At 46.4% G+C, this 20,261-nt stretch overlaps 9 non-coding genes across 9 annotated transcripts; all 9 read right to left on the reverse strand.

Annotated features, from left to right (window-relative positions):
- Positions 1-536: 536 nt before the first annotated feature.
- LOC130323004 (U2 spliceosomal RNA) lies at positions 537-719 on the reverse strand. Its single transcript, XR_008868396.1, has one exon. It is a non-coding gene; the product is annotated as a U2 spliceosomal RNA (small nuclear RNA).
- A 2,087-nt stretch (positions 720-2,806) lies between these two features.
- On the reverse strand, positions 2,807-2,997 carry LOC130323008 (U2 spliceosomal RNA). The gene has a single exon (XR_008868399.1). It is a non-coding gene; the product is annotated as a U2 spliceosomal RNA (small nuclear RNA).
- Positions 2,998-5,085: 2,088 nt separating this feature from the next.
- Positions 5,086-5,276, reverse strand: LOC130322991 (U2 spliceosomal RNA). The gene has a single exon (XR_008868387.1). It is a non-coding gene; the product is annotated as a U2 spliceosomal RNA (small nuclear RNA).
- Positions 5,277-7,363: 2,087 nt separating this feature from the next.
- LOC130322992 (U2 spliceosomal RNA) lies at positions 7,364-7,554 on the reverse strand. The gene has a single exon (XR_008868388.1). It is a non-coding gene; the product is annotated as a U2 spliceosomal RNA (small nuclear RNA).
- Positions 7,555-9,657: 2,103 nt separating this feature from the next.
- LOC130322993 (U2 spliceosomal RNA) lies at positions 9,658-9,848 on the reverse strand. Its single transcript, XR_008868389.1, has one exon. It is a non-coding gene; the product is annotated as a U2 spliceosomal RNA (small nuclear RNA).
- Positions 9,849-11,931: 2,083 nt separating this feature from the next.
- LOC130322994 (U2 spliceosomal RNA) lies at positions 11,932-12,122 on the reverse strand. The gene has a single exon (XR_008868390.1). It is a non-coding gene; the product is annotated as a U2 spliceosomal RNA (small nuclear RNA).
- Positions 12,123-14,208: 2,086 nt separating this feature from the next.
- On the reverse strand, positions 14,209-14,399 carry LOC130322996 (U2 spliceosomal RNA). The gene has a single exon (XR_008868391.1). It is a non-coding gene; the product is annotated as a U2 spliceosomal RNA (small nuclear RNA).
- Positions 14,400-16,486: 2,087 nt separating this feature from the next.
- LOC130322997 (U2 spliceosomal RNA) lies at positions 16,487-16,677 on the reverse strand. The gene has a single exon (XR_008868392.1). It is a non-coding gene; the product is annotated as a U2 spliceosomal RNA (small nuclear RNA).
- Positions 16,678-18,767: 2,090 nt separating this feature from the next.
- LOC130322998 (U2 spliceosomal RNA) lies at positions 18,768-18,958 on the reverse strand. The gene has a single exon (XR_008868393.1). It is a non-coding gene; the product is annotated as a U2 spliceosomal RNA (small nuclear RNA).
- Between the last annotated feature and the right edge of the window lie 1,303 nt (positions 18,959-20,261).

Below are 20,261 nucleotides of genomic sequence, written 5' to 3' on the forward strand. Positions count from 1 at the left end.
AATGACCTGAGAGAGAGACCTCCCATGACGGCCATCCACGACAAGTCCTTGTGTCCATTGGTAAGCCGCTTTGAGGCCACATTGTTCCAAACTGTCTCTGCAGTGGCTGCGGGGAGTCCCGGAACCAGCTCGGTCGAGTCCTTAGCTCGGATGAGCTTGTGGATTGTCTTTGGCTTCCATAGGTCTGGTTTCAGTCCTTCCAGCTGGTGCTCCCTCACAAACCGGACAACATCCCCATAGAACCAGGGAGTGTTCCAGTTGTAAGGGATGGAGCTGTCCCACTTGTCCCAGCCCAGCTGTCTCCAGAGGGGCATGAGAAGCAAGCGAGACATGGACCTGCCCGCTGAGCCAGTCTTTTCTACAAGAGTCCGCTGCACCGTGACACATGCAAAGGAGGCCCTCAGCAGAGCGGGGATGTCGGGTATTCCCTTCCCACCCTTGCGGGGTTCCTTGTACATCACGGTCCTCTTGACTCTGTCCATTTTGCCCCAGACGAAGCCAAACACTGTCCGGGTGATGGCCTTGCAAACGGTGGTATGGGGAGGCCAGGCCTGTGCGGTATATTGGAGCACAGGCAAAACTTCACTCCGCAGGACAAGTGCCTTGCCTTCCATCGTGAGCTTTCTGGAGCTCCACAGTCCGATCTTCGAGTTTATCCTTCCTAGTCGGTCTTGCCACAGATACTACACTTGATCTTAGCCAAAAGGCCGAGAAGCGATAACCGTGAAAGGGGCGGGCCCAACAAGGTCCCCTTCATGGGCACTATCACTGCTTGCTGTCAGGGAGGCTGCCAGACAATTTTCCATGCACACTCTGGGCTGGGGGGCAGTCAACCACCAGTACACACAGCAGAACCTAAACCCATACCATTATTGCTAAGCAGCAAGACAGGGGCCCATTGCACTCCCACGGGGCCTTTTTAAATGCAATCCATAACCCGGATTTGCCAGGAACCCTTCTTACTCCTCCTACTTGCATGTGACACTGGGCTTAGGATCTGCATAGGAAACACACACACAAGCACACACCTACCTTTGTTGCCTGCAGATGCCTCCTTGGCTGTCCCCAAACGGTATCAAACCAACACCCACGGGAAGCTGTAAGCATAGAGGACATGCCTGCACCCCATTGGACTTACCTGTGTGGGTTAAATCCGGGTTATTTGACAACCTATGGCGGTGATGGTTCTGCTCAGGCAGAGCAGTGCTGATGCTCCTCATAAAGCTGTCGCTGCTGTGAAGGTTCTAGGTGACATCACAAATCCCTATGGTTACATACACAACAAAGCTGGGTTGTTGTTGTTTACACTCTGCAAGGCCTGTGGAAGTCAGTGACATCATAGCACTGTAGTTCTGAGGGTTCTAGATGGATGCAACAATCTCCTGTTGCTTCTATGAAGGCCATAATAGACGACATCACCAAACAGCTCCATAGTCACATACACAGCAAAGGAGAGATGTTGTTTACACCTAGTGATGTCAGTGGTATTGAGTGACATCACAGCACAGTGCTAAGGCTCCTGGGCCTGGACACAGCAGCGGCTGCAATATCTCAACGGAGAATACGTTTATATATATGTGTGTGTGTGCGCGTATATATATATATATATATATATATATATATATATATATATATATTTCTCCGCCAAAATCACTTTTAAACCCATTTCCACCTTTTTTTCCCTTCTCTTCCTCTTACTTTTTTTTCACGTTTTTTTTACGTTTTTCTCCTTTTCGCCTCTTTTCTGGGCGTATTATTCTTCTTTTTCTTCTTTTTTTTCGTCTAATGCATACCCCATCAGTGCAGCAATGCTTATTCAATACCGCCAGCAGATGGAGACACTGGGGGATAATTTTCTAAGGATTTATACTGATTTTTCCTGTCTGAATTTGTCGCACAGAAAGTTGCAGGCCAAATATGTGTGACATTTCTGCGACTTTAGCTTCTAGAGCATTTTTACAACATTATACATAGGTGCTGAATACATAAAAAGCGACTGTTCAGCGACAGACAAGTCGCATCGGCTGAAAGTAGGCCAGAATGTCAGTCCATGTTGGAGCAGGTTTAGATACAGTCTAAAGTATAGATCTCAAAGTCTGTGCACAGAATTTAGCAAGGGCCTCGCACCTTCTGATGCATCAGGTAGGTGCACAATAGCATAGCCTAACCCTCTGTACTTTGGTCTATATTGATGCGGGACATAGACAGCCAGCTGATGACCAATCCATTAGTGCAATGGATGGCTGGAAGCATTTGTCTTTGCCTTTGCAATACCACAGAAGCAATGCATGGTCAATGTACAGCAATGACACACCTGTGTGAACAGCCAGGAGACCCCCCCCCCCCCCCCATGTTATGTTACATAGTTACATAGTTAGTACGGTCGAAAAAAGACATATGTCCATCAAGTTCAACCAGGGAATTAAGGGGTAGGGGTGTGGCGCGATATTGGGGAAGGGATGAGATTTTATATTTCTTCATAAGCATTAATCTTATTTTGTCAATTAGGAACATTCAGCACCCACCCGCTATCAAGGCAGCTGCCTATCAGTCATGCCCTACCTGCACAGGTGTGCTGGCTACTCAAATGATCCAATTAAGGAGGCCATTTAGTCAGCAGCAGCAGAAGTCCTGTGCCTGGACGCTCCAACAGCGGCCAGACACAAGCAGAAGCAGCAGAAGCAGCAGCAGCAGCACCACCTTTTGTTTTTTGGCTGCAGCAGCAAGGCCCACAGGGCTGGCTAGCTGGCTAGCCAGCAAGCAGGTAGCAATGAAAGTAGGAATCTTTCTTTTTAACCCTGTAAGGGGGTGGTGCACTGTACCCGAAGATACTGCCATATCGGGTCAATGCATAGGGCGACGGAAGCAAGCTTCGAAATCGGCCCCCGTTCTCAAAAATCCATTTAATATATGGTCCCCAGATAGGGGACGTATCAGATATTAAACTGATAAGAACAGATACTACACTTGATCTTAGCCAAAAGGCCGAGAAGCGATAACCGTGAAAGGGGCGGGCCCAACAAGGTCCCCTTCATGGGCACTATCACTGCTTGCTGTCAGGGAGGCTGCCAGACAATTTTCCATGCACACTCTGGGCTGGGGGGCAGTCAACCACCAGTACACACAGCAGAACCTAAACCCATACCATTATTGCTAAGCAGCAAGACAGGGGCCCATTGCACTCCCACGGGGCCTTTTTAAATGCAATCCATAACCCGGATTTGCCAGGAACCCTTCTTACTCCTCCTACTTGCATGTGACACTGGGCTTAGGATCTGCATAGGAAACACACACACAAGCACACACCTACCTTTGTTGCCTGCAGATGCCTCCTTGGCTGTCCCCAAACGGTATCAAACCAACACCCACGGGAAGCTGTAAGCATAGAGGACATGCCTGCACCCCATTGGACTTACCTGTGTGGGTTAAATCCGGGTTATTTGACAACCTATGGCGGTGATGGTTCTGCTCAGGCAGAGCAGTGCTGATGCTCCTCATAAAGCTGTCGCTGCTGTGAAGGTTCTAGGTGACATCACAAATCCCTATGGTTACATACACAACAAAGCTGGGTTGTTGTTGTTTACACTCTGCAAGGCCTGTGGAAGTCAGTGACATCATAGCACTGTAGTTCTGAGGGTTCTAGATGGATGCAACAATCTCCTGTTGCTTCTATGAAGGCCATAATAGACGACATCACCAAACAGCTCCATAGTCACATACACAGCAAAGGAGAGATGTTGTTTACACCTAGTGATGTCAGTGGTATTGAGTGACATCACAGCACAGTGCTAAGGCTCCTGGGCCTGGACACAGCAGCGGCTGCAATATCTCAACGGAGAATACGTTTATATATATGTGTGTGTGTGCGCGTATATATATATATATATATATATATATATATATATATATTTCTCCGCCGAAATCACTTTTAAACCCATTTCCACCTTTTTTTCCCTTCTCTTCCTCTTACTTTTTTTTCACGTTTTTTTACGTTTTTCTCCTTTTCGCCTCTTTTCTGGGCGTATTATTCTTCTTTTTCTTCTTTTTTTTCGTCTAATGCATACCCCATCAGTGCAGCAATGCTTATTCAATACCGCCAGCAGATGGAGACACTGGGGGATAATTTTCTAAGGATTTATACTGATTTTTCCTGTCTGAATTTGTCGCACAGAAAGTTGCAGGCCAAATATGTGTGACATTTCTGCGACTTTAGCTTCTAGAGCATTTTTACAACATTATACATAGGTGCTGAATACATAAAAAGCGACTGTTCAGCGACAGACAAGTCGCATCGGCTGAAAGTAGGCCAGAATGTCAGTCCATGTTGGAGCAGGTTTAGATACAGTCTAAAGTATAGATCTCAAAGTCTGTGCACAGAATTTAGCAAGGGCCTCGCACCTTCTGATGCATCAGGTAGGTGCACAATAGCATAGCCTAACCCTCTGTACTTTGGTCTATATTGATGCGGGACATAGACAGCCAGCTGATGACCAATCCATTAGTGCAATGGATGGCTGGAAGCATTTGTCTTTGCCTTTGCAATACCACAGAAGCAATGCATGGTCAATGTACAGCAATGACACACCTGTGTGAACAGCCAGGAGACCCCCCCCCCCCCCCCCCCCCCATGTTATGTTACATAGTTACATAGTTAGTACGGGTCGAAAAAAGACATATGTCCATCAAGTTCAACCAGGGAATTAAGGGGTAGGGGTGTGGCGCGATATTGGGGAAGGGATGAGATTTTATATTTCTTCATAAGCATTAATCTTATTTTGTCAATTAGGAACATTCAGCACCCACCCGCTATCAAGGCAGCTGCCTATCATGTCATGCCCTACCTGCACAGGTGTGCTGGCTACTCAAATGATCCAATTAAGGAGGCCATTTAGTCAGCAGCAGCAGAAGTCCTGTGCCTGGACGCTCCAACAGCGGCCAGACACAAGCAGAAGCAGCAGAAGCAGCAGCAGCAGCACCACCTTTTGTTTTTTGGCTGCAGCAGCAAGGCCCACAGGGCTGGCTAGCTGGCTAGCCAGCAAGCAGGTAGCAATGAAAGTAGGAATCTTTCTTTTTAACCCTGTAAGGGGGTGGTGCACTGTACCCGAAGATACTGCCATATCGGGTCAATGCATAGGGCGACGGAAGCAAGCTTCGAAATCGGCCCCCGTTCTCAAAAATCCATTTAATATATGGTCCCCAGATAGGGGACGTATCAGATATTAAACTGATAAGAACAGATACTACACTTGATCTTAGCCAAAAGGCCGAGAAGCGATAACCGTGAAAGGGGCGGGCCCAACAAGGTCCCCTTCATGGGCACTATCACTGCTTGCTGTCAGGGAGGCTGCCAGACAATTTTCCATGCACACTCTGGGCTGGGGGGCAGTCAACCACCAGTACACACAGCAGAACCTAAACCCATACCATTATTGCTAAGCAGCAAGACAGGGGCCCATTGCACTCCCACGGGGCCTTTTTAAATGCAATCCATAACCCGGATTTGCCAGGAACCCTTCTTACTCCTCCTACTTGCATGTGACACTGGGCTTAGGATCTGCATAGGAAACACACACACAAGCACACACCTACCTTTGTTGCCTGCAGATGCCTCCTTGGCTGTCCCCAAACGGTATCAAACCAACACCCACGGGAAGCTGTAAGCATAGAGGACATGCCTGCACCCCATTGGACTTACCTGTGTGGGTTAAATCCGGGTTATTTGACAACCTATGGCGGTGATGGTTCTGCTCAGGCAGAGCAGTGCTGATGCTCCTCATAAAGCTGTCGCTGCTGTGAAGGTTCTAGGTGACATCACAAATCCCTATGGTTACATACACAACAAAGCTGGGTTGTTGTTGTTTACACTCTGCAAGGCCTGTGGAAGTCAGTGACATCATAGCACTGTAGTTCTGAGGGTTCTAGATGGATGCAACAATCTCCTGTTGCTTCTATGAAGGCCATAATAGACGACATCACCAAACAGCTCCATAGTCACATACACAGCAAAGGAGAGATGTTGTTTACACCTAGTGATGTCAGTGGTATTGAGTGACATCACAGCACAGTGCTAAGGCTCCTGGGCCTGGACACAGCAGCGGCTGCAATATCTCAACGGAGAATACGTTTATATATATGTGTGTGTGTGCGCGTATATATATATATATATATATATATATATATATATATATATTTCTCCGCCGAAATCACTTTTAAACCCATTTCCACCTTTTTTTCCCTTCTCTTCCTCTTACTTTTTTTTCACGTTTTTTTACGTTTTTCTCCTTTTCGCCTCTTTTCTGGGCGTATTATTCTTCTTTTTCTTCTTTTTTTTCGTCTAATGCATACCCCATCAGTGCAGCAATGCTTATTCAATACCGCCAGCAGATGGAGACACTGGGGGATAATTTTCTAAGGATTTATACTGATTTTTCCTGTCTGAATTTGTCGCACAGAAAGTTGCAGGCCAAATATGTGTGACATTTCTGCGACTTTAGCTTCTAGAGCATTTTTACAACATTATACATAGGTGCTGAATACATAAAAAGCGACTGTTCAGCGACAGACAAGTCGCATCGGCTGAAAGTAGGCCAGAATGTCAGTCCATGTTGGAGCAGGTTTAGATACAGTCTAAAGTATAGATCTCAAAGTCTGTGCACAGAATTTAGCAAGGGCCTCGCACCTTCTGATGCATCAGGTAGGTGCACAATAGCATAGCCTAACCCTCTGTACTTTGGTCTATATTGATGCGGGACATAGACAGCCAGCTGATGACCAATCCATTAGTGCAATGGATGGCTGGAAGCATTTGTCTTTGCCTTTGCAATACCACAGAAGCAATGCATGGTCAATGTACAGCAATGACACACCTGTGTGAACAGCCAGGAGACCCCCCCCCCCCCCCCCCATGTTATGTTACATAGTTACATAGTTAGTACGGTCGAAAAAAAGACATATGTCCATCAAGTTCAACCAGGGAATTAAGGGGTAGGGGTGTGGCGCGATATTGGGGGAAGGGATGAGATTTTATATTTCTTCATAAGCATTAATCTTATTTTGTCAATTAGGAACATTCAGCACCCACCCGCTATCAAGGCAGCTGCCTATCATGTCATGCCCTACCTGCACAGGTGTGCTGGCTACTCAAATGATCCAATTAAGGAGGCCATTTAGTCAGCAGCAGCAGAAGTCCTGTGCCTGGACGCTCCAACAGCGGCCAGACACAAGCAGAAGCAGCAGAAGCAGCAGCAGCAGCACCACCTTTTGTTTTTTGGCTGCAGCAGCAAGGCCCACAGGGCTGGCTAGCTGGCTAGCCAGCAAGCAGGTAGCAATGAAAGTAGGAATCTTTCTTTTTAACCCTGTAAGGGGGTGGTGCACTGTACCCGAAGATACTGCCATATCGGGTCAATGCATAGGGCGACGGAAGCAAGCTTCGAAATCGGCCCCCGTTCTCAAAAATCCATTTAATATATGGTCCCCAGATAGGGGACGTATCAGATATTAAACTGATAAGAACAGATACTACACTTGATCTTAGCCAAAAGGCCGAGAAGCGATAACCGTGAAAGGGGCGGGCCCAACAAGGTCCCCTTCATGGGCACTATCACTGCTTGCTGTCAGGGAGGCTGCCAGACAATTTTCCATGCACACTCTGGGCTGGGGGGCAGTCAACCACCAGTACACACAGCAGAACCTAAACCCATACCATTATTGCTAAGCAGCAAGACAGGGGCCCATTGCACTCCCACGGGGCCTTTTTAAATGCAATCCATAACCCGGATTTGCCAGGAACCCTTCTTACTCCTCCTACTTGCATGTGACACTGGGCTTAGGATCTGCATAGGAAACACACACACAAGCACACACCTACCTTTGTTGCCTGCAGATGCCTCCTTGGCTGTCCCCAAACGGTATCAAACCAACACCCACGGGAAGCTGTAAGCATAGAGGACATGCCTGCACCCCATTGGACTTACCTGTGTGGGTTAAATCCGGGTTATTTGACAACCTATGGCGGTGATGGTTCTGCTCAGGCAGAGCAGTGCTGATGCTCCTCATAAAGCTGTCGCTGCTGTGAAGGTTCTAGGTGACATCACAAATCCCTATGGTTACATACACAACAAAGCTGGGTTGTTGTTGTTTACACTCTGCAAGGCCTGTGGAAGTCAGTGACATCATAGCACTGTAGTTCTGAGGGTTCTAGATGGATGCAACAATCTCCTGTTGCTTCTATGAAGGCCATAATAGACGACATCACCAAACAGCTCCATAGTCACATACACAGCAAAGGAGAGATGTTGTTTACACCTAGTGATGTCAGTGGTATTGAGTGACATCACAGCACAGTGCTAAGGCTCCTGGGCCTGGACACAGCAGCGGCTGCAATATCTCAACGGAGAATACGTTTATATATATGTGTGTGTGTGTGCGCGTATATATATATATATATATATATATATATATATATATATATATATTTCTCCGCCGAAATCACTTTTAAACCCATTTCCACCTTTTTTTCCCTTCTCTTCCTCTTACTTTTTTTTCACGTTTTTTTACGTTTTTCTCCTTTTCGCCTCTTTTCTGGGCGTATTATTCTTCTTTTTCTTCTTTTTTTTCGTCTAATGCATACCCCATCAGTGCAGCAATGCTTATTCAATACCGCCAGCAGATGGAGACACTGGGGGATAATTTTCTAAGGATTTATACTGATTTTTCCTGTCTGAATTTGTCGCACAGAAAGTTGCAGGCCAAATATGTGTGACATTTCTGCGACTTTAGCTTCTAGAGCATTTTTACAACATTATACATTATACATAGGTGCTGAATACATAAAAAGCGACTGTTCAGCGACAGACAAGTCGCATCGGCTGAAAGTAGGCCAGAATGTCAGTCCATGTTGGAGCAGGTTTAGATACAGTCTAAAGTATAGATCTCAAAGTCTGTGCACAGAATTTAGCAAGGGCCTCGCACCTTCTGATGCATCAGGTAGGTGCACAATAGCATAGCCTAACCCTCTGTACTTTGGTCTATATTGATGCGGGACATAGACAGCCAGCTGATGACCAATCCATTAGTGCAATGGATGGCTGGAAGCATTTGTCTTTGCCTTTGCAATACCACAGAAGCAATGCATGGTCAATGTACAGCAATGACACACCTGTGTGAACAGCCAGGAGACCCCCCCCCCCCCCCCCCCCCCCATGTTATGTTACATAGTTACATAGTTAGTACGGTCGAAAAAAGACATATGTCCATCAAGTTCAACCAGGGAATTAAGGGGTAGGGGTGTGGCGCGATATTGGGGAAGGGATGAGATTTTATATTTCTTCATAAGCATTAATCTTATTTTGTCAATTAGGAACATTCAGCACCCACCCGCTATCAAGGCAGCTGCCTATCATGTCATGCCCTACCTGCACAGGTGTGCTGGCTACTCAAATGATCCAATTAAGGAGGCCATTTAGTCAGCAGCAGCAGAAGTCCTGTGCCTGGACGCTCCAACAGCGGCCAGACACAAGCAGAAGCAGCAGAAGCAGCAGCAGCAGCACCACCTTTTGTTTTTTGGCTGCAGCAGCAAGGCCCACAGGGCTGGCTAGCTGGCTAGCCAGCAAGCAGGTAGCAATGAAAGTAGGAATCTTTCTTTTTAACCCTGTAAGGGGGTGGTGCACTGTACCCGAAGATACTGCCATATCGGGTCAATGCATAGGGCGACGGAAGCAAGCTTCGAAATCGGCCCCCGTTCTCAAAAATCCATTTAATATATGGTCCCCAGATAGGGGACGTATCAGATATTAAACTGATAAGAACAGATACTACACTTGATCTTAGCCAAAAGGCCGAGAAGCGATAACCGTGAAAGGGGCGGGCCCAACAAGGTCCCCTTCATGGGCACTATCACTGCTTGCTGTCAGGGAGGCTGCCAGACAATTTTCCATGCACACTCTGGGCTGGGGGGCAGTCAACCACCAGTACACACAGCAGAACCTAAACCCATACCATTATTGCTAAGCAGCAAGACAGGGGCCCATTGCACTCCCACGGGGCCTTTTTAAATGCAATCCATAACCCGGATTTGCCAGGAACCCTTCTTACTCCTCCTACTTGCATGTGACACTGGGCTTAGGATCTGCAGAGGAAACACACACACAAGCACACACCTACCTTTGTTGCCTGCAGATGCCTCCTTGGCTGTCCCCAAACGGTATCAAACCAACACCCACGGGAAGCTGTAAGCATAGAGGACATGCCTGCACCCCATTGGACTTACCTGTGTGGGTTAAATCCGGGTTATTTGACAACCTATGGCGGTGATGGTTCTGCTCAGGCAGAGCAGTGCTGATGCTCCTCATAAAGCTGTCGCTGCTGTGAAGGTTCTAGGTGACATCACAAATCCCTATGGTTACATACACAACAAAGCTGGGTTGTTGTTGTTTACACTCTGCAAGGCCTGTGGAAGTCAGTGACATCATAGCACTGTAGTTCTGAGGGTTCTAGATGGATGCAACAATCTCCTGTTGCTTCTATGAAGGCCATAATAGACGACATCACCAAACAGCTCCATAGTCACATACACAGCAAAGGAGAGATGTTGTTTACACCTAGTGATGTCAGTGGTATTGAGTGACATCACAGCACAGTGCTAAGGCTCCTGGGCCTGGACACAGCAGCGGCTGCAATATCTCAACGGAGAATACGTTTATATCTATGTGTGTGTGTGCGCATATATATATATATATATATATATATATATATATATATATATTTCTCCGCCGAAATCACTTTTAAACCCATTTCCACCTTTTTTTCCCTTCTCTTCCTCTTACTTTTTTTTCACGTTTTTTTACGTTTTTCTCCTTTTCGCCTCTTTTCTGGGCGTATTATTCTTCTTTTTCTTCTTTTTTTTCGTCTAATGCATACCCCATCAGTGCAGCAATGCTTATTCAATACCGCCAGCAGATGGAGACACTGGGGGATAATTTTCTAAGGATTTATACTGATTTTTCCTGTCTGAATTTGTCGCACAGAAAGTTGCAGGCCAAATATGTGTGACATTTCTGCGACTTTAGCTTCTAGAGCATTTTTACAACATTATACATAGGTGCTGAATACATAAAAAGCGACTGTTCAGCGACAGACAAGTCGCATCGGCTGAAAGTAGGCCAGAATGTCAGTCCATGTTGGAGCAGGTTTAGATACAGTCTAAAGTATAGATCTCAAAGTCTGTGCACAGAATTTAGCAAGGGCCTCGCACCTTCTGATGCATCAGGTAGGTGCACAATAGCATAGCCTAACCCTCTGTACTTTGGTCTATATTGATGCGGGACATAGACAGCCAGCTGATGACCAATCCATTAGTGCAATGGATGGCTGGAAGCATTTGTCTTTGCCTTTGCAATACCACAGAAGCAATGCATGGTCAATGTACAGCAATGACACACCTGTGTGAACAGCCAGGAGACCCCCCCCCCCCCCCCATGTTATGTTACATAGTTACATAGTTAGTACGGTCGAAAAAAGACATATGTCCATCAAGTTCAACCAGGGAATTAAGGGGTAGGGGTGTGGCGCGATATTGGGGAAGGGATGAGATTTTATATTTCTTCATAAGCATTAATCTTATTTTGTCAATTAGGAACATTCAGCACCCACCCGCTATCAAGGCAGCTGCCTATCATGTCATGCCCTACCTGCACAGGTGTGCTGGCTACTCAAATGATCCAATTAAGGAGGCCATTTAGTCAGCAGCAGCAGAAGTCCTGTGCCTGGACGCTCCAACAGCGGCCAGACACAAGCAGAAGCAGCAGAAGCAGCAGCAGCAGCACCACCTTTTGTTTTTTGGCTGCAGCAGCAAGGCCCACAGGGCTGGCTAGCTGGCTAGCCAGCAAGCAGGTAGCAATGAAAGTAGGAATCTTTCTTTTTAACCCTGTAAGGGGGTGGTGCACTGTACCCGAAGATACTGCCATATCGGGTCAATGCATAGGGCGACGGAAGCAAGCTTCGAAATCGGCCCCCGTTCTCAAAAATCCATTTAATATATGGTCCCCAGATAGGGGACGTATCAGATATTAAACTGATAAGAACAGATACTACACTTGATCTTAGCCAAAAGGCCGAGAAGCGATAACCGTGAAAGGGGTGGGCCCAACAAGGTCCCCTTCATGGGCACTATCACTGCTTGCTGTCAGGGAGGCTGCCAGACAATTTTCCATGCACACTCTGGGCTGGGGGGCAGTCAACCACCAGTACACACAGCAGAACCTAAACCCATACCATTATTGCTAAGCAGCAAGACAGGGGCCCATTGCACTCCCACGGGGCCTTTTTAAATGCAATCCATAACCCGGATTTGCCAGGAACCCTTCTTACTCCTCCTACTTGCATGTGACACTGGGCTTAGGATCTGCATAGGAAACACACACACAAGCACACACCTACCTTTGTTGCCTGCAGATGCCTCCTTGGCTGTCCCCAAACGGTATCAAACCAACACCCACGGGAAGCTGTAAGCATAGAGGACATGCCTGCACCCCATTGGACTTACCTGTGTGGGTTAAATCCGGGTTATTTGACAACCTATGGCGGTGATGGTTCTGCTCAGGCAGAGCAGTGCTGATGCTCCTCATAAAGCTGTCGCTGCTGTGAAGGTTCTAGGTGACATCACAAATCCCTATGGTTACATACACAACAAAGCTGGGTTGTTGTTGTTTACACTCTGCAAGGCCTGTGGAAGTCAGTGACATCATAGCACTGTAGTTCTGAGGGTTCTAGATGGATGCAACAATCTCCTGTTGCTTCTATGAAGGCCATAATAGACGACATCACCAAACAGCTCCATAGTCACATACACAGCAAAGGAGAGATGTTGTTTACACCTAGTGATGTCAGTGGTATTGAGTGACATCACAGCACAGTGCTAAGGCTCCTGGGCCTGGACACAGCAGCGGCTGCAATATCTCAACGGAGAATACGTTTATATATATGTGTGTGTGTGCGCGTATATATATATATATATATATATATATATATATATATATATATTTCTCCGCCGAAATCACTTTTAAACCCATTTCCACCTTTTTTTCCCTTCTCTTCCTCTTACTTTTTTTTCACGTTTTTTTACGTTTTTCTCCTTTTCGCCTCTTTTCTGGGCGTATTATTCTTCTTTTTCTTCTTTTTTTTCGTCTAATGCATACCCCATCAGTGCAGCAATGCTTATTCAATACCGCCAGCAGATGGAGACACTGGGGGATAATTTTCTAAGGATTTATACTGATTTTTCCTGTCTGAATTTGTCGCACAGAAAGTTGCAGGCCAAATATGTGTGACATTTCTGCGACTTTAGCTTCTAGAGCATTTTTACAACATTATACATAGGTGCTGAATACATAAAAAGCGACTGTTCAGCGACAGACAAGTCGCATCGGCTGAAAGTAGGCCAGAATGTCAGTCCATGTTGGAGCAGGTTTAGATACAGTCTAAAGTATAGATCTCAAAGTCTGTGCACAGAATTTAGCAAGGGCCTCGCACCTTCTGATGCATCAGGTAGGTGCACAATAGCATAGCCTAACCCTCTGTACTTTGGTCTATATTGATGCGGGACATAGACAGCCAGCTGATGACCAATCCATTAGTGCAATGGATGGCTGGAAGCATTTGTCTTTGCCTTTGCAATACCACAGAAGCAATGCATGGTCAATGTACAGCAATGACACACCTGTGTGAACAGCCAGGAGACCCCCCCCCCCCCCCCCATGTTATGTTACATAGTTACATAGTTAGTACGGTCGAAAAAAGACATATGTCCATCAAGTTCAACCAGGGAATTAAGGGGTAGGGGTGTGGCGCGATATTGGGGAAGGGATGAGATTTTATATTTCTTCATAAGCATTAATCTTATTTTGTCAATTAGGAACATTCAGCACCCACCCGCTATCAAGGCAGCTGCCTATCATGTCATGCCCTACCTGCACAGGTGTGCTGGCTACTCAAATGATCCAATTAAGGAGGCCATTTAGTCAGCAGCAGCAGAAGTCCTGTGCCTGGACGCTCCAACAGCGGCCAGACACAAGCAGAAGCAGCAGAAGCAGCAGCAGCAGCACCACCTTTTGTTTTTTGGCTGCAGCAGCAAGGCCCACAGGGCTGGCTAGCTGGCTAGCCAGCAAGCAGGTAGCAATGAAAGTAGGAATCTTTCTTTTTAACCCTGTAAGGGGGTGGTGCACTGTACCCGAAGATACTGCCATATCGGGTCAATGCATAGGGCGACGGAAGCAAGCTTCGAAATCGGCCCCCGTTCTCAAAAATCCATTTAATATATGGTCCCCAGATAGGGGACGTATCAGATATTAAACTGATAAGAACAGATACTACACTTGATCTTAGCCAAAAGGCCGAGAAGCGATAACCGTGAAAGGGGTGGGCCCAACAAGGTCCCCTTCATGGGCACTATCACTGCTTGCTGTCAGGGAGGCTGCCAGACAATTTTCCATGCACACTCTGGGCTGGGGGGCAGTCAACCACCAGTACACACAGCAGAACCTAAACCCATACCATTATTGCTAAGCAGCAAGACAGGGGCCCATTGCACTCCCACGGGGCCTTTTTAAATGCAATCCATAACCCGGATTTGCCAGGAACCCTTCTTACTCCTCCTACTTGCATGTGACACTGGGCTTAGGATCTGCATAGGAAACACACACACAAGCACACACCTACCTTTGTTGCCTGCAGATGCCTCCTTGGCTGTCCCCAAACGGTATCAAACCAACACCCACGGGAAGCTGTAAGCATAGAGGACATGCCTGCACCCCATTGGACTTACCTGTGTGGGTTAAATCCGGGTTATTTGACAACCTATGGCGGTGATGGTTCTGCTCAGGCAGAGCAGTGCTGATGCTCCTCATAAAGCTGTCGCTGCTGTGAAGGTTCTAGGTGACATCACAAATCCCTATGGTTACATACACAACAAAGCTGGGTTGTTGTTGTTTACACTCTGCAAGGCCTGTGGAAGTCAGTGACATCATAGCACTGTAGTTCTGAGGGTTCTAGATGGATGCAACAATCTCCTGTTGCTTCTATGAAGGCCATAATAGACGACATCACCAAACAGCTCCATAGTCACATACACAGCAAAGGAGAGATGTTGTTTACACCTAGTGATGTCAGTGGTATTGAGTGACATCACAGCACAGTGCTAAGGCTCCTGGGCCTGGACACAGCAGCGGCTGCAATATCTCAACGGAGAATACGTTTATATATATGTGTGTGTGTGCGCGTATATATATATATATATATATATATATATATATATATATATTTCTCCGCCGAAATCACTTTTAAACCCATTTCCACCTTTTTTTCCCTTCTCTTCCTCTTACTTTTTTTTCACGTTTTTTTACGTTTTTCTCCTTTTCGCCTCTTTTCTGGGCGTATTATTCTTCTTTTTCTTCTTTTTTTTCGTCTAATGCATACCCCATCAGTGCAGCAATGCTTATTCAATACCGCCAGCAGATGGAGACACTGGGGGATAATTTTCTAAGGATTTATACTGATTTTTCCTGTCTGAATTTGTCGCACAGAAAGTTGCAGGCCAAATATGTGTGACATTTCTGCGACTTTAGCTTCTAGAGCATTTTTACAACATTATACATAGGTGCTGAATACATAAAAAGCGACTGTTCAGCGACAGACAAGTCGCATCGGCTGAAAGTAGGCCAGAATGTCAGTCCATGTTGGAGCAGGTTTAGATACAGTCTAAAGTATAGATCTCAAAGTCTGTGCACAGAATTTAGCAAGGGCCTCGCACCTTCTGATGCATCAGGTAGGTGCACAATAGCATAGCCTAACCCTCTGTACTTTGGTCTATATTGATGCGGGACATAGACAGCCAGCTGATGACCAATCCATTAGTGCAATGGATGGCTGGAAGCATTTGTCTTTGCCTTTGCAATACCACAGAAGCAATGCATGGTCAATGTACAGCAATGACACACCTGTGTGAACAGCCAGGAGACCCCCCCCCCCCCCCCCCCCATGTTATGTTACATAGTTACATAGTTAGTACGGTCGAAAAAAGACATATGTCCATCAAGTTCAACCAGGGAATTAAGGGGTAGGGGTGTGGCGCGATATTGGGGAAGGGATGAGATTTTATATTTCTTCATAAGCATTAATCTTATTTTGTCAATTAGGAACATTCAGCACCCACCCGCTATCAAGGCAGCTGCCTATCATGTCATGCCCTACCTGCACAGGTGTGCTGGCTACTCAAATGATCCAATTAAGGAGGCCATTTAGTCAGCAGCAGCAGAAGTCCTGTGCCTGGACGCTCCAACAGCGGCCAGACACAAGCAGAAGCAGCAGAAGCAGCAGCAGCAGCACCACCTTTTGTTTTTTGGCTGCAGCAGCAAGGCCCACAGGGCTGGCTAGCTGGCTAGCCAGCAAGCAGGTAGCAATGAAAGTAGGAATCTTTCTTTTTAACCCTGTAAGGGGGTGGTGCACTGTACCCGAAGATACTGCCATATCGGGTCAATGCATAGGGCGACGGAAGCAAGCTTCGAAATCGGCCCCCGTTCTCAAAAATCCATTTAATATATGGTCCCCAGATAGGGGACGTATCAGATATTAAACTGATAAGAACAGATACTACACTTGATCTTAGCCAAAAGGCCGAGAAGCGATAACCGTGAAAGGGGTGGGCCCAACAAGGTCCCCTTCATGGGCACTATCACTGCTTGCTGTCAGGGAGGCTGCCAGACAATTTTCCATGCACACTCTGGGCTGGGGGGCAGTCAACCACCAGTACACACAGCAGAACCTAAACCCATACCATTATTGCTAAGCAGCAAGACAGGGGCCCATTGCACTCCCACGGGGCCTTTTTAAATGCAATCCATAACCCGGATTTGCCAGGAACCCTTCTTACTCCTCCTACTTGCATGTGACACTGGGCTTAGGATCTGCATAGGAAACACACACACAAGCACACACCTACCTTTGTTGCCTGCAGATGCCTCCTTGGCTGTCCCCAAACGGTATCAAACCAACACCCACGGGAAGCTGTAAGCATAGAGGACATGCCTGCACCCCATTGGACTTACCTGTGTGGGTTAAATCCGGGTTATTTGACAACCTATGGCGGTGATGGTTCTGCTCAGGCAGAGCAGTGCTGATGCTCCTCATAAAGCTGTCGCTGCTGTGAAGGTTCTAGGTGACATCACAAATCCCTATGGTTACATACACAACAAAGCTGGGTTGTTGTTGTTTACACTCTGCAAGGCCTGTGGAAGTCAGTGACATCATAGCACTGTAGTTCTGAGGGTTCTAGATGGATGCAACAATCTCCTGTTGCTTCTATGAAGGCCATAATAGACGACATCACCAAACAGCTCCATAGTCACATACACAGCAAAGGAGAGATGTTGTTTACACCTAGTGATGTCAGTGGTATTGAGTGACATCACAGCACAGTGCTAAGGCTCCTGGGCCTGGACACAGCAGCGGCTGCAATATCTCAACGGAGAATACGTTTATATATATGTGTGTGTGTGCGCGTATATATATATATATATATATATATATATATATATATATATATATATATTCGCCGAAATCACTTTTAAACCCATTTCCACCTTTTTTTCCCTTCTCTTCCTCTTACTTTTTTTTCACGTTTTTTTACGTTTTTCTCCTTTTCGCCTCTTTTCTGGGCGTATTATTCTTCTTTTTCTTCTTTTTTTTCGTCTAATGCATACCCCATCAGTGCAGCAATGCTTATTCAATACCGCCAGCAGATGGAGACACTGGGGGATAATTTTCTAAGGATTTATACTGATTTTTCCTGTCTGAATTTGTCGCACAGAAAGTTGCAGGCCAAATATGTGTGACATTTCTGCGACTTTAGCTTCTAGAGCATTTTTACAACATTATACATAGGTGCTGAATACATAAAAAGCGACTGTTCAGCGACAGACAAGTCGCATCGGCTGAAAGTAGGCCAGAATGTCAGTCCATGTTGGAGCAGGTTTAGATACAGTCTAAAGTATAGATCTCAAAGTCTGTGCACAGAATTTAGCAAGGGCCTCGCACCTTCTGATGCATCAGGTAGGTGCACAATAGCATAGCCTAACCCTCTGTACTTTGGTCTATATTGATGCGGGACATAGACAGCCAGCTGATGACCAATCCATTAGTGCAATGGATGGCTGGAAGCATTTGTCTTTGCCTTTGCAATACCACAGAAGCAATGCATGGTCAATGTACAGCAATGACACACCTGTGTGAACAGCCAGGAGACCCCCCCCCCCCCCCCCCCATGTTATGTTACATAGTTACATAGTTAGTACGGTCGAAAAAAGACATATGTCCATCAAGTTCAACCAGGGAATTAAGGGGTAGGGGTGTGGCGCGATATTGGGGAAGGGATGAGATTTTATATTTCTTCATAAGCATTAATCTTATTTTGTCAATTAGGAACATTCAGCACCCACCCGCTATCAAGGCAGCTGCCTATCATGTCATGCCCTACCTGCACAGGTGTGCTGGCTACTCAAATGATCCAATTAAGGAGGCCATTTAGTCAGCAGCAGCAGAAGTCCTGTGCCTGGACGCTCCAACAGCGGCCAGACACAAGCAGAAGCAGCAGAAGCAGCAGCAGCAGCACCACCTTTTGTTTTTTGGCTGCAGCAGCAAGGCCCACAGGGCTGGCTAGCTGGCTAGCCAGCAAGCAGGTAGCAATGAAAGTAGGAATCTTTCTTTTTAACCCTGTAAGGGGGTGGTGCACTGTACCCGAAGATACTGCCATATCGGGTCAATGCATAGGGCGACGGAAGCAAGCTTCGAAATCGGCCCCCGTTCTCAAAAATCCATTTAATATATGGTCCCCAGATAGGGGACGTATCAGATATTAAACTGATAAGAACAGATACTACACTTGATCTTAGCCAAAAGGCCGAGAAGCGATAACCGTGAAAGGGGCGGGCCCAACAAGGTCCCCTTCATGGGCACTATCACTGCTTGCTGTCAGGGAGGCTGCCAGACAATTTTCCATGCACACTCTGGGCTGGGGGGCAGTCAACCACCAGTACACACAGCAGAACCTAAACCCATACCATTATTGCTAAGCAGCAAGACAGGGGCCCATTGCACTCCCACGGGGCCTTTTTAAATGCAATCCATAACCCGGATTTGCCAGGAACCCTTCTTACTCCTCCTACTTGCATGTGACACTGGGCTTAGGATCTGCATAGGAAACACACACACAAGCACACACCTACCTTTGTTGCCTGCAGATGCCTCATTGGCTGTCCCCAAACGGTATCAAACCAACACCCACGGGAAGCTGTAAGCATAGAGGACATGCCTGCACCCCATTGGACTTACCTGTGTGGGTTAAATCCGGGTTATTTGACAACCTATGGCGGTGATGGTTCTGCTCAGGCAGAGCAGTGCTGATGCTCCTCATAAAGCTGTCGCTGCTGTGAAGGTTCTAGGTGACATCACAAATCCCTATGGTTACATACACAACAAAGCTGGGTTGTTGTTGTTTACACTCTGCAAGGCCTGTGGAAGTGAGTGACATCATAGCACTGTAGTTCTGAGGGTTCTAGATGGATGCAACAATCTCCTGTTGCTTCTATGAAGGCCATAATAGACGACATCACCAAACAGCTCCATAGTCACATACACAGCAAAGGAGAGATGTTGTTTACACCTAGTGATGTCAGTGGTATTGAGTGACATCACAGCACAGTGCTAAGGCTCCTGGGCCTGGACACAGCAGCGGCTGCAATATCTCAACGGAGAATACGTTTATATATATGTGTGTGTGTGCGCGTATATATATATATATATATATATATATATATATATTTCTCCGCCTAAATCACTTTTAAACCCATTTCCACCTTTTTTTCCCTTCTCTTCCTCTTACTTTTTTTTCACGTTTTTTTACGTTTTTCTCCTTTTCGCCTCTTTTCTGGGCGTATTATTCTTCTTTTTCTTCTTTTTTTTCGTCTAATGCATACCCCATCAGTGCAGCAATGCTTATTCAATACCGCCAGCAGATGGAGACACTGGGGGATAATTTTCTAAGGATTTATACTGATTTTTCCTGTCTGAATTTGTCGCACAGAAAGTTGCAGGCCAAATATGTGTGACATTTCTGCGACTTTAGCTTCTAGAGCATTTTTACAACATTATACATAGGTGCTGAATACATAAAAAGCGACTGTTCAGCGACAGACAAGTCGCATCGGCTGAAAGTA

The sequence above is a fragment of the Hyla sarda genome, unplaced genomic scaffold (genome assembly GCF_029499605.1).
Source record: "Hyla sarda isolate aHylSar1 unplaced genomic scaffold, aHylSar1.hap1 scaffold_2415, whole genome shotgun sequence".
Taxonomy (NCBI): domain Eukaryota; kingdom Metazoa; phylum Chordata; class Amphibia; order Anura; family Hylidae; genus Hyla; species Hyla sarda.